The sequence below is a fragment of the Sebastes fasciatus genome, chromosome 12, assembly GCF_043250625.1.
Source record: "Sebastes fasciatus isolate fSebFas1 chromosome 12, fSebFas1.pri, whole genome shotgun sequence".
NCBI lineage: Eukaryota > Metazoa > Chordata > Actinopteri > Perciformes > Sebastidae > Sebastes > Sebastes fasciatus.
In genome coordinates this window covers 3,374,732-3,387,311 of record NC_133806.1, presented here as the reverse complement: position 1 = coordinate 3,387,311, position 12,580 = coordinate 3,374,732, and positions in this window count along the sequence as shown.

Below are 12,580 nucleotides of genomic sequence, written 5' to 3'. Positions count from 1 at the left end.
TACGAGATACGAGGCTTTGTGGGGTTATACTGCTTAATTATTGCTGAAACTGGATCACAGAGGTATTCATTTAACTTTGTGGTCTCTTCTGAGTTGGTGGTGGTTTTGTATTGGACTGCTTTATATTTCCAGGTGTATTTTGTCTCTTAAATGTACAGTACATACATGGAGGGAACATGTATGTCATCAAAACTCCAAACAACTGCTTCAACAATCACCACTGAACTGAGTGAACTCTTCTCTGACATTCAATAAAGGTCAACCATCCTGAGGTTCATACGTAGAGCTGTTGAATTGGACTGAATCCCATTCTAAAATGTTTGTGTGCATATTACTGTCTGCCTCCCATACATGATAATAATAATTAACAGTCCTGTATTATCATTCACTTTGTATTACTGTTGTTCTCATGGATGAACCTTTACTTGTTTACATGCTTTCATTCAGTGTCTCATGAAATCATATGAGACTACAGTGTTGTGAATTTGACTGATGATGAATGTGCTATTTCCATAATTATGGCATTATTTTTGTAGCAATGTAAAAACTTAAGTTTCCTGCTATTTCTATTGTTTTATGATTCTGTTAATTATCACGGGACAGTTGACTGAGTCTATGTCATCACCTTCTCGATCCAGATTTATTGGTCAGCCTGTAGATTTGAAACAGCAACATTTCAGTTAAATTGGTGGGATTTCAGTATTAAGTTTAACAGTGTTATTGTTTTTATAGTATGTGTAAATCGCTTTGACAATAAAGGCTAATTAAAGGTTTCTGTAGTGTCTTAATCATTTGCAGAAATTCCCATTACCAGGTTGGTAATACAAACATTATATTTCATTTTAGGTCCAAAGACTGAATATTTGTATGAAAGCAGAATATTTGAGATTAGTAAAGTAAAAGCTAGGATCAGGACAGATGTGAGACCGTTTAAAACCATATCTGATAAAAAAAAAAAAAAGTACATTTCATTGCCACATAAATGTGAGTTTTTAGAGACTTCCTCATTTTCAAGTCTTGCAGGCTGTTTGAAAAAGCAGCACAACCTTTAAGGAACTTCACTTCTCTACTCATCTTTCACCTATCTGCTCGAAAGACCTGAAGAAAATGTAAGTCACCACAACTTCTTTCTTATGACGCATATAAATCATCAAAACTGATTTTAAATATAATATAAAATACTAAAACTTAGTGGTGTGCTTAGATGAACCATTACATATGATTTTGTACAATAAAAAGAAATTAGGTCTGGGAAAATTCAGAAATGGATTCAGAATCTTAGAAGATAAGAATCGAGATTCTTACATGAATTGATTTTTTCCCCACCCCTACTAAAAACGTAACCATAAAGTCACGAGAGTTTAGATCAAAGAACTATTTCAAAGGTAAAAAGGAAATGAACTCTTAAGCTGTCATTGGATTGTTGTTTTGGACATTGTTACTGTTGAATATATAAGTTGCATAAAACAATAGCTCTGTAAATATATAGGAAATAAATAAAAGACTCTGTATGTTTGTCAGGTTTGCCTTTAGCAATTAGCTTCCTTTTTCCATGATATCATCATTTCATCTTCGTCTTCTTGTTTAAAAACGCAGCATTTTGTGGTAATGATGAACTGAATGTTTATTTGTTTTTCTCTCACAGTAAGTACAAACACTAAGACCTAGTCCACACGGACAGAGTTAAAAAAAAGTGTCCAAGTAAAAGTTAGAAAACAATAACTGTAATGTGTTGCATTTTGTTGTCTTGAGCTGTTAGACTACCTGTTAACAAACAGCAGAGCACATACTAGTACTAGTAGAGCGATAAATGTGTTGATGAAAACTGGCAACGTCACTCTGTCTGAAATGTACAAGAGACGATGGAAGATTAGGATAAAGAAGTAATTCAGACAAGAGATAGTTCTTCTGGTAAAACTTTGGACATACTGTATAATACTGTAAAACTCAGCTTGGTGAGGTGTTACTTCAGGTCACATTAAACACACTAAAAAGTAAGTGCTTACTCCTTTATACCTCTTTTATCAAGAAAGAAGTATCTATGAGCAAGTAGTGTGTATATATATATTAGGGTTGCCAATCAATTGAAATAATTAATCACGATTAATTTCAAATAAATCACACATTTTTTTATCTGTTCAAAATGTACCTTAAAGGGAGATTGTTCAAGTATACTCTTATCAACATGGGAGTGGGGGGATATGTTTTCTTTATGCCAATGTATGTATATATTTATTATTGGAAATCAATTAACAACACAAAACAATAACAGATATTGTCCAGAAACCCTCACAGGTACTGCATTCAGCATAAAAACTATGCTCAAATCATAACATGGCAAACTGCAGCCCAATAGGCAACAACAGCTGTCAGTGGGCTGACTTGACTATGACCTCAATATAAAGGTATTAAACGAAAGGGAAAAAAAAAATAAATTAAAGAAACATGTCAGTAAATTAATTTACATATTAGTCTATAGTATCTCTAATGAAATTTGGTTTGAGTCATTTAAAATGTGATGTTAAACATACAAGATAGCAGGAAGTGGGGCATTTTAACACCTCCAAGAGTCACACCTGATATTTCAACACACTTTCTCACTCTCTGTCACACACACACAAATTAAAAATGTGTGAAATTTGTCAAATAAGGTTTTAAAAATTGTGTCTTTTGTAGTTAGGCTGTCTTATTCTCTCACTCTCGTTGTGCTCCGGGTCCATTTATAGTGTCTGTATTTTGTGTGAGCGAGTTTCACATTCCACTTCCTGAAAAAAATTTAAGAAATGGCTGACACCACAAACTTCGCTAATAATTTAAGAAGGTGACGTGATGGAAAAGTTGCAAACACTAGCAGTCAATAAAGAGAAGTAAGACAAGTATTAACTCCTATAAATGGTCATATTTACAAAAGGTGGACGAGCGGCAAAAGCGCAGAGAAAAAGCTAAGTTTAGAAAAATACCCATGTACGTGGACAAAACCTAAACCAGTATTACCCTTCTGTTGAATATCTCCATCACCAAAGTTTCTTAAAGGTCTGGAAAATTTGCAATACATCCCCCTTTTCCCCTTATGAATAATAAATAGGTGTCCTCATGAGATGCTGACACACCTAAAATAATTTAATTTTGTACAGGCGTCTTTGGAATCTTTTCCACATTGATTATGATCAAAAAAGAAATATAGGCTCAGCTGAACATTTCTCCATCTGCAACCTCTGCAAATATTGCATTCAATAGTGGCCTCCAAAATAAACCTGACTATAAAAAGTTAATTAGGGATGAAATGCACTAAACATGTGAATGTTAATGTGTAATCTCCAGAGTTTCTGCCTCTCCGGACACACAAAGATGGCTGCAGCTCTGACTCTCCTCATTGGTTCTCTGCTGCAAGGTGAGTTGAAGTTCTTTCACATTTGGGCCATCAAACAGTAAAAACTCCTCATGACTGTAAAGTAGTATTCATTTTGTTTCTTGTGTTTCAGGTGCCCTGTGTGGAGAGTTTAAGGCATTACTGCCAAAGACTATAGAGGTTCTTAGTGGATCCTGTGTGACCATCCCCTGCTCCTTTGACGTAACAGCCCAATATGAATCGAACTTAGATAGCACATGTAAAGCAGTATGGAAAAAAGATGGAAGTACTGTTGTGTTTGACAGCGGTAATTCACAACAAACTACAATAAATGGAGAACTGACAGGAGACTTGACAAGAAAAGACTGCACCACAACCCTGAACAACATGCAACCTGCTCACACCAATAACTATTACTTCAGAATAGAATGCAACAATGATCTGAAATATCGTTTTGACAAACAAAAAATCTCTATTTCAGTCAAAGGTAGGATTTAAAGTCTGTTTACCTGCAATGCAGTCATTAATTTCCCTTGTAGAACTGATTTGACCTTGTTTTGCATTTATTGCATTTGGCAGAAAGCATAGAAATGGAGAGGAATGTCTGTTTATTTAGTGACTGGTTCATATGTACCTTCCCACCAGCTGATCCTCCCAGACCGACTCTGACTCCGTCCACACTGAAGGTGAAGGAGGGAACCTCAGTGAGTTTGATGTGCTCTGCTCCAGTTCCCTGTCCGTCTCATCCTCCAACTCTGACATGGACCTCCGGCCTGGGTGACAGTCAGGAGACACTGCAGGAGAATCAGGACAAAACTAAAGTCAAGACCTCTGTTGTGAACTTCACTGCTTCTCACCACCATCATGGAAAGACAATCTCCTGTACTGCCGTCTACAACAAACAAGATGGCAGCACTGAGTCAGCTGTTAGCACAAGTTTAACAGCTGATATTTCATGTGAGTTCATTTGTCCTTACTAGCACCGATGGTTAAATGATAGCTTTGAATTTAGACTGCTTTTATTGCCAACATCATATAGTTTCCACACATTTAAAATCATGTTCATGCATTTCAATTAACTTAATTAAATTAATTAGTATAGGCTTAAAAACAGTCCAACAAGTGCCAAAAAAGCAAGAAAAAAAGTGACATAATCTTTCTTTATTTTATGTAAAATCAGATTACGTTAAACCTAGAAATGATACAAATGATTTATTCATTTTTCAGATTCCCCCAAAGACACCACAGTGTTAGTCCATCCCTCAGGTCCAGTACCAGAGGGCAGAGATGTGACTCTGACATGCAGTAGTACTGCCAACCCAGCAGTAAGGAACTACACCTGGTACAGAGCTGACGGAGGCCAGGAGACTGTTATTGGGACCGGACATGTTCTGACCATTAAAGCATCCAAAGACGACGGTCCGTTTTACTGCCAGGCTGGAAATGACATTGGAGCTGGACGATCCAACCTCACTCAAATAGATGTTCAATGTAAGTATTACATTTCAAAAATGTTACTTTGCATAAAGTTATATTTCAGTGAACTGTTTGAAATTGATTCAAAAGTTCATCTAATGTTTTATCTAGTTATTCATAAAGCTGTTGATTTGATCTGCTTAGCCTATTTATTACTTTAATTTACACATTTTATTGATCAATCTCTTGCATCAAGAAACACATTTTATTTAAATAACACATTATATGAAAGGTTATACATTTCCACAGGATTCAAAACACCAGATTTATATATTGGACTTTTAGAATAGTTGGGAAACAGGACAAAACAATATTTTATTAATCAGATGCAGTGTAAAAAATAAATGCTGTCAGCATTCTTAATCTGTTTCTATTACAATACAGATATTAGAAGCTAGAACCCACAACAGACAATGTAACACATACCAATAATATTAATGTTTCATTACTCATTTTTCAGATTCCCCCAAAAACACCACAGTGTCAGTCCATCCCTCAGGTCCAGCACCAGAGGGCAGAGATGTGACTCTGACATGCAGTAGTACTGCCAACCCAGCAGTAAGGAGCTACACCTGGTACAGAGCTGACGGAGGCCAGGAGACTGTTATTGGGATCGGACATGTTCTGACCATTAAAGCATCCAAAGACGACGGTCCGTTTTACTGCCAGGCTGAAAATGACATTGGAGCTGGACGATCCAACCTCACTCAAATAGATGTTCAATGTAAGTATTACATTTCAAAAGTTTTACTTTGCATAAAGTCATATTTCAGTGAACTGATTGAAATTGATTCAAAAGTTCATCTAATGTTTTATCTAGCTTTTCATAAAGCTGTTGATTTGATCTGCTTAGCCTTTATTTATTACTTTAATTTACACATTTTATTGATCAATCTCTTGAATCAATAAATGCATTTTATTTAAATAACACATTATATGAAAGGTTATACATTTCCACAGGATTCAAAACACCAGATTTATATATTGGACTTTTAGAATAGTTGGGAAACAGGACAAAACAATATTTTATTAATCAGATGCAGTGTAAAAAATAAATGCTGTCAGCATTCTTAATCTGTTTCTATTACAATAAAGATATCAGAAGCTAGAACCTACAGCAGACAATGTAACACATACCAATAATATTAATGTTTCATTACTCATTTTTCAGATTCCCCCCAAAACACCACATTTTCAGTCCATCCCTCAGGTCCAGTACCAGAGGGCAGTAATATGACTCTGACATGCAGTAGTACTGCCAACCCAGCAGTAAGGAGCTACACCTGGTACAGAGCTGACGGAGGCCAGGAGACTGTTATTGGGATCGGACATGTTCTGACCATTAAAGCATCCAAAGACGACGGTCCGTTTTACTGCCAGGCTGAAAATGACATTGGAGCTGGACGATCCAACCTCACTCAAATAGATGTTCAATGTAAGTATTACATTTCAAAAGTTTTACTTTGCATAAAGTCATATTTCAGTGAACTGATTGAAATTGATTCAAAAGTTCATCTAATGTTTTATCTAGCTTTTCATAAAGCTGTTGATTTGATCTGCTTAGCCTTTATTTATTACTTTAATTTACACATTTTATTGATCAATCTCTTGAATCAATAAATGCATTTTATTTAAATAACACATTATATGAAAGGTTATACATTTCCACAGGATTCAAAACACCAGATTTATATATTGGACTTTTAGAATAGTTGGGAAACAGGACAAAACAATATTTTATTAATCAGATGCAGTGTAAAAAAAAATGCTGTCAGCATTCTTAATCTGTTTCTATTACAATACAGATATCAGAAGCTAGAACCTACAGCAGACAATGTAACACATACCAATAATATTAATGTTTCATTACTCATTTTTCAGATTCCCACAAAAACACCACAGTGTCAGTCCATCCCTCAGGTCCAGTACCAGAGGGCAGTAATGTGACTCTGACATGCAGTAGTACTGCCAACCCAGCAGTAAGGAGCTACACCTGGTACAGAGCTGACGGAGGCCAGGAGACTGTTATTGGGACCGGACATGTTCTGACCATTAAAGCATTTAAAGACAACAGTCTGTTTTTCTGCCAGGCTGAAAATGATATTGGAGCTAGACGATCCGACAACAGACATATAGATGTTCAATGCAAGTATTACATTTCAACATTTTTACTCTAAGTAAAGTCATATTTCAATAAACTGATTGAAATTGATTCAAAAGTTCATCTAATGTTTTATCTAATTTTTCATAAAGCTGTTATTTGATCTGCTTAGCCTATTTATTACTTTAATTTACACATTTTATTGATCAATCTCTTGCATCAATAAATGCATTTTAATTAAATAACACATTATATGAAAGGTTATACATTTCCACAGGATTCAAAACACCAGATTTATATATTGGACTTTTAGAATAGTTGGGAAACAGGACAAAACAATATTTTATTAATCAGATGCAGTGTAAAAAAAAATGCTGTCAGCATTCTTAATCTGTTTCTATTACAATACAGATATTAGAAGCTAGAACCTACAACAGACAATGTAACACATACCAATAATATTAATGTTTCATTACTCATTTTTCAGATTCCCCCAAAGACACCACATTGTCAGTCCATCCCTCAGGTCCAGTACCAGAGGGCAGTAATCTGACTCTGACATGCAGTAGTACTGCCAACCCAGCAGTAAGGAGCTACACCTGGTACAGAGCTGACGGATGCCAGGAGACTGTTATTGGGACCGGACATGTTCTGACCATTAAAGCATCTAAAGACGACGGTCCGTTTTACTGCCAGGCTGAAAATGACATTGGAGCTGGACGATCCAACCTCACTCAAATAGATGTTCAATGTAAGTATTACATTTCAAAAGTTTTACTTTGCATTAAGTCATATTTCAGTAAACTGATTGAAATTGATTCAAAAGTTCATCCAATATTTTATCTAGCTTTTCATAAAGCTGTTATTTGATCTGCTTAGCCTTTATTTATTACTTTAATTTACACATTTTATTGATCAATCTCTTGAATCAATAAATGCATTTTAATTAAATAACACATTATATGAAAGGTTATACATTTCCACAGGATTCAAAACACCAGATTTATATATTGGACTTTTAGAATAGTTGGGAAACAGGACAAAACAATATTTTATTAATCAGATGCAGTGTAAAAAAAAATGCTGTCAGCATTCTTAATCTGTTTCTATTACAATACAGATATCAGAAGCTAGAACCTACAGCAGACAATGTAACACATACCAATAATATTAATGTTTCATTACTCATTTTTCAGATTCCCCCAAAAACACCACAGTGTCAGTCCATCCCTCTGGTCCAGTACCAGAGGGCAGAGATGTGACTCTGACATGCAGTAGTACTGCCAACCCAGCAGTAAGGAGCTACACCTGGTACAGAGCTGACGGAGGCCAGGAGACTGTTATTGGGACCGGACATGTTCTGACCATTAAAGCATCCAAAGACGACGGTCCGTTTTTCTGCCAGGCTGAAAATGACATTGGAGCTGGACGATCCAACCTCACTCAAATAGATGTTCAACGTAAGTATTACATTTCAGAAGTTTTATGTTCCATAAAACATGATAGGCCAATTGCAGTAAAAAATAATTTAAATACCCGTTAACTTGGGCATGAAATTCAGTGTTTGTCATACCTTGATTTATTTGTGCCAGCGTGCCACAAAATCAACATTGACAGCCACATATTGATTTTCTATTTATTTTTATTATTTAAAATAAGTAAAATATGAATTCATTGTAGAGCTGCGCACAGCACATTGATTCACCCAGCCCCTCTTTGCCCCGCTCTCTCTCTCTCTCTCTCTTTCTCTCTCTCTCTCTAGAAAAATGGGGAATAGTTAATTTTCCCTATTTAATTCACTATAAGTGAGCCCAATGTGAGTAAGAGTCCTAAGACTGACTATATTCTGATCATAGGTTTCACTTCCTCCACGATTATCTCCTCAACTGGAGTTGACAACTATAGAATTCTGGTCTTAATCAGATCAGACAACCAAAATATTTTCAGATGGAGGTCCCTGAAGAAAAATCTTATCGAAGTCTGTGACCTAATGTGGCAAAAGCATTTTTCTTTTCCTAGAGAAAGAATCTATCACACATAAGTAGCGCTGCACAGTGCTGTGTCGCTCAAGGCCCGCTTAGACACGGTATCATGGAAAAATAGATATTTGAATAGTTTGAACCTACAGTATGTAAATGTTACACTTGAACAGGGATCTGATATGTAGAGTATTCTGTTATTTCTTATGACAGCTTGTGAGCAACATTGTGGACCGTACAGTGGAGTCCTTCTCTCGACTGTTGCTGGTGTATCTCTCACTGTCAACGTCCTGTGCATTGTCTGCATGGTGTTCCTTTGGTATGTTATTACACTGGACTATACTTTTTCTATGAAAGCTCTGTTGATGACATATACAGTATGTATTTATGTATTTTTCTTTGTTTTCCTCAAAAGGAAAGCAAGAAAGAATGTGAAGCCAGAAGAAGAGGACAGAACTTACATGCCACTGGAGCGTAGAGACAGATCTCCGGAGTATGTCATTGCAAAAACTCCAAAATGACCAAGTCAACTTCCACTGATCTTGATAATTATCAGATAACTTTACTGAAGGGTGTCTTGTATCTTATATATTATTTGACATCCTTTGTCGCTCTGCTCTTTTCTGCAACGCCTTAAATTGACACTTTAGTGATATGAGTGTTTATAAATCAACTATCTACGGGGGTTGGACACAAAATATGAACAACTATACAATGTAATTTAAATAAATACTCTCTCTATGAAGCATCTAATGCTCAACTTGGGTTTACACGTCATCAGAGAGGTATTGATTATATTACATGGTAGTTTTAAGCTCTGTTGATCAAGAGTAGTAAATGTTTTATTTAAAAAACGATTTTAAGTATCCAACTAGAATTATCAGCATGTCCGAACCATAGCATGTATATAAGAAGAGAACGTAGCCACCGTGATGTCACCCAGTGGTTTTGTGGACTGCAGCTTTCAAGCCTCGGAATTTAGTTTTGTGGCCATCGACATCTTGGTTTTTTGTGACACAAGAGGGTGGAGCTAAGTACAACCGAACGCTGAATGAGACATTTTTAGGCGACCAAAATGTTACAATTAACTTTCATGAAGTGAAAACACACTGTGAAAGAGTTAAAGCTGTCAGACCAAAACACGGACAACTCCCAGACCGCCGTGGTAGCGACCTGTCAATCACAAGGTAGCCGCGCCCTAAAGCATCCCCTGCTTTATGGTCTATTTGACTCTAAATGGGACCATAATTTACTAAATGAACATCATGCTGTATTGAAGAAGACTTGAAACTAGAGATTGAGACCATAAACTCATGTTTAAAATGTTTACTGAGGTAATAAATCAAGTGAGGAGTAGGCTCATTGTCTCATAGACTTCTATACAATCAGACTTCTTTTTGAAGTCGCCTCCTGCTGGCTGTTAGAAAGAATGCAAGTTTAAGGCACTTCAGCATTGGCTTCACTTTTCAGACCTGGAGGTAACCCACTGATCTGAACCCCTACTGGCAACTAAAAGGTGAGGACAATAACATGAGCAGATACACAATGCAATGCAAAACAGCACTGTGATTAATACTAGAGATACGAGGCTTTGTGGGGTTATACTGCTTAATTATTGCTGAAACTGGATCACAGAGGTATTCATTTAACTTTGTGGTCTCTTCTGAGTTGGTGGTGGTTTTGTATTGGACTGCTTTATATTTCCAGGTGTATTTTGTCTCTTAAATGTACAGTACATACATGGAGGGAACATGTATGTCATCAAAACTCCAAACAACTGCTTCAACAATCACCACTGAACTGAGTGAACTCTTCTCTGACATTCAATAAAGGTCAAACATCCTGAGGTTCATACGTAGAGCTGTTGAATTGGACTGAATCCCATTCTAAAATGTTTGTGTGCATATCACTGTCTGCCTCCCATACATGATAATAATAATTAACAGTCCTGTATTATCATTCACTTTGTATTACTGTTGTTCTCATGGATGAACCTTTACTTGTTTACATGCTTTCATTCAGTGTCTCATGAAATCATATGAGACTACAGTGTTGATTTGAATTTGACTGATGATTAATGTGCTTTTTCCATAATTATGGCATTATTTATGTAGCAATGTAAAAACTTAAGTTTCCTGCTATTTCTATTGTTTTATGATTCTGTTAATTATCATGGGACAGTTGACTGAGTCTATGTCATCACCTTCTCGATCCAGATTTATTGGTCAGTCTGTAGATTTGAAACAGCAACATTTCTGTTAAATTGGTGGGATTTCAGTATTAAGTTTAACAGTGTTATTGTTTTTATAGTATGTGTAAATCGCTTTGACAATAAAGGCTAATTAAAGGTTTCTGTAGTGTCTTAATCATTTGCAGAAATTCCCATTACATTATTAGGTTGGTAATAAAAACATTATATTTCATTTTAGGTCCAAAGACTGAATATTTGTATGAAAGCAGAATATTTGAGATTAGTAAAGTAAAGCAAGGATCAGAACAGATGTGAGACCGTTTAAAACCATATCTGATAAAAAAAAAGTACATTTCATTGCCACATAAATGTGAGTTTTTAGAGACTTCCTCATTTTCAAGTCTTGCAGGCTGTTTGAAAAAGCAGCACAACCTTTAAGGAACTTCACTTCTCTACACATCTTTCACCTATCTGCTCGGAAGACCTGAAGAAAATGTAAGTCATCACAACTTCTTTCTTATGACGCATTTAAATCATCAAAACTGATTTTAAATATAGTCATAATACTAAAACCTAGTGGTGTGCTTAGATGAACCATTACATATGATTTTGTACAGTATAAAATAAAAAGAAATAAAGTCGGGGAAAGTTCAGAAATGGATTCAGAATCGTAGAAGATAAGAGATTCTTACATGAATTGATTTTTTCCCCACCCCTACTAAAAACGTAAACATAAAGTCACGAATAGTTTAGATCAAAGAACTATTTCAAAGGTAGAAAGAAATGAACATTTTAGCTGTCATTCGATTGTGGTTTTGGAAATTGTTACTGTTGACAAACATTATTACGCGACTGTGTTGAATACTCGATTCTGATTGGTCGATCATGGCGTTCTGCGGCCTGTGATTTCTCTATAACAGACCGTTGCTATGGGCGCAACTCTGATGTCGGACTCTGGCGGCTTGTTTTTGTGTCAAATTATTGATTTCTTCAGTAAGTAGCCGTGTCATAAGCGGGATAATGTACAGCTAGCAGGTCATTGTTGTGAAAGAACAGGACAATGAGAGAAAATGTGCAGCATCGCCCTGTCGGAGAGTCTTTCACAACAATGACCGTCTCGCTGGACATTATCCCTTACGTACAGCACATACTAGTACTAGTAGAGCGATAACTGTGGTGATGAAAACTGGCAACGCCACTCTGTCTGAAACGTACAAGAGACGATGGAAGATTAGGATAAAGAAGTAATTCAGACAAGAGATAGTTCTTCTGGTAAAACTTTGGACATACTGTATAATACTGTAAAAACTCAGCTTGGTGAGGTGTTACTTCAGGTCACATTAAACACACTAAAAAGTAAGTACTTACTCCTTTATACCTCTTTTATCAAGAAAAAGTATCTATGACTAAGTAGTGTGTGTGTGTGTGTGTGTGTGTGTGTGTGTGTGTATATATATATATATAGTAGGATTGACAATCGATTA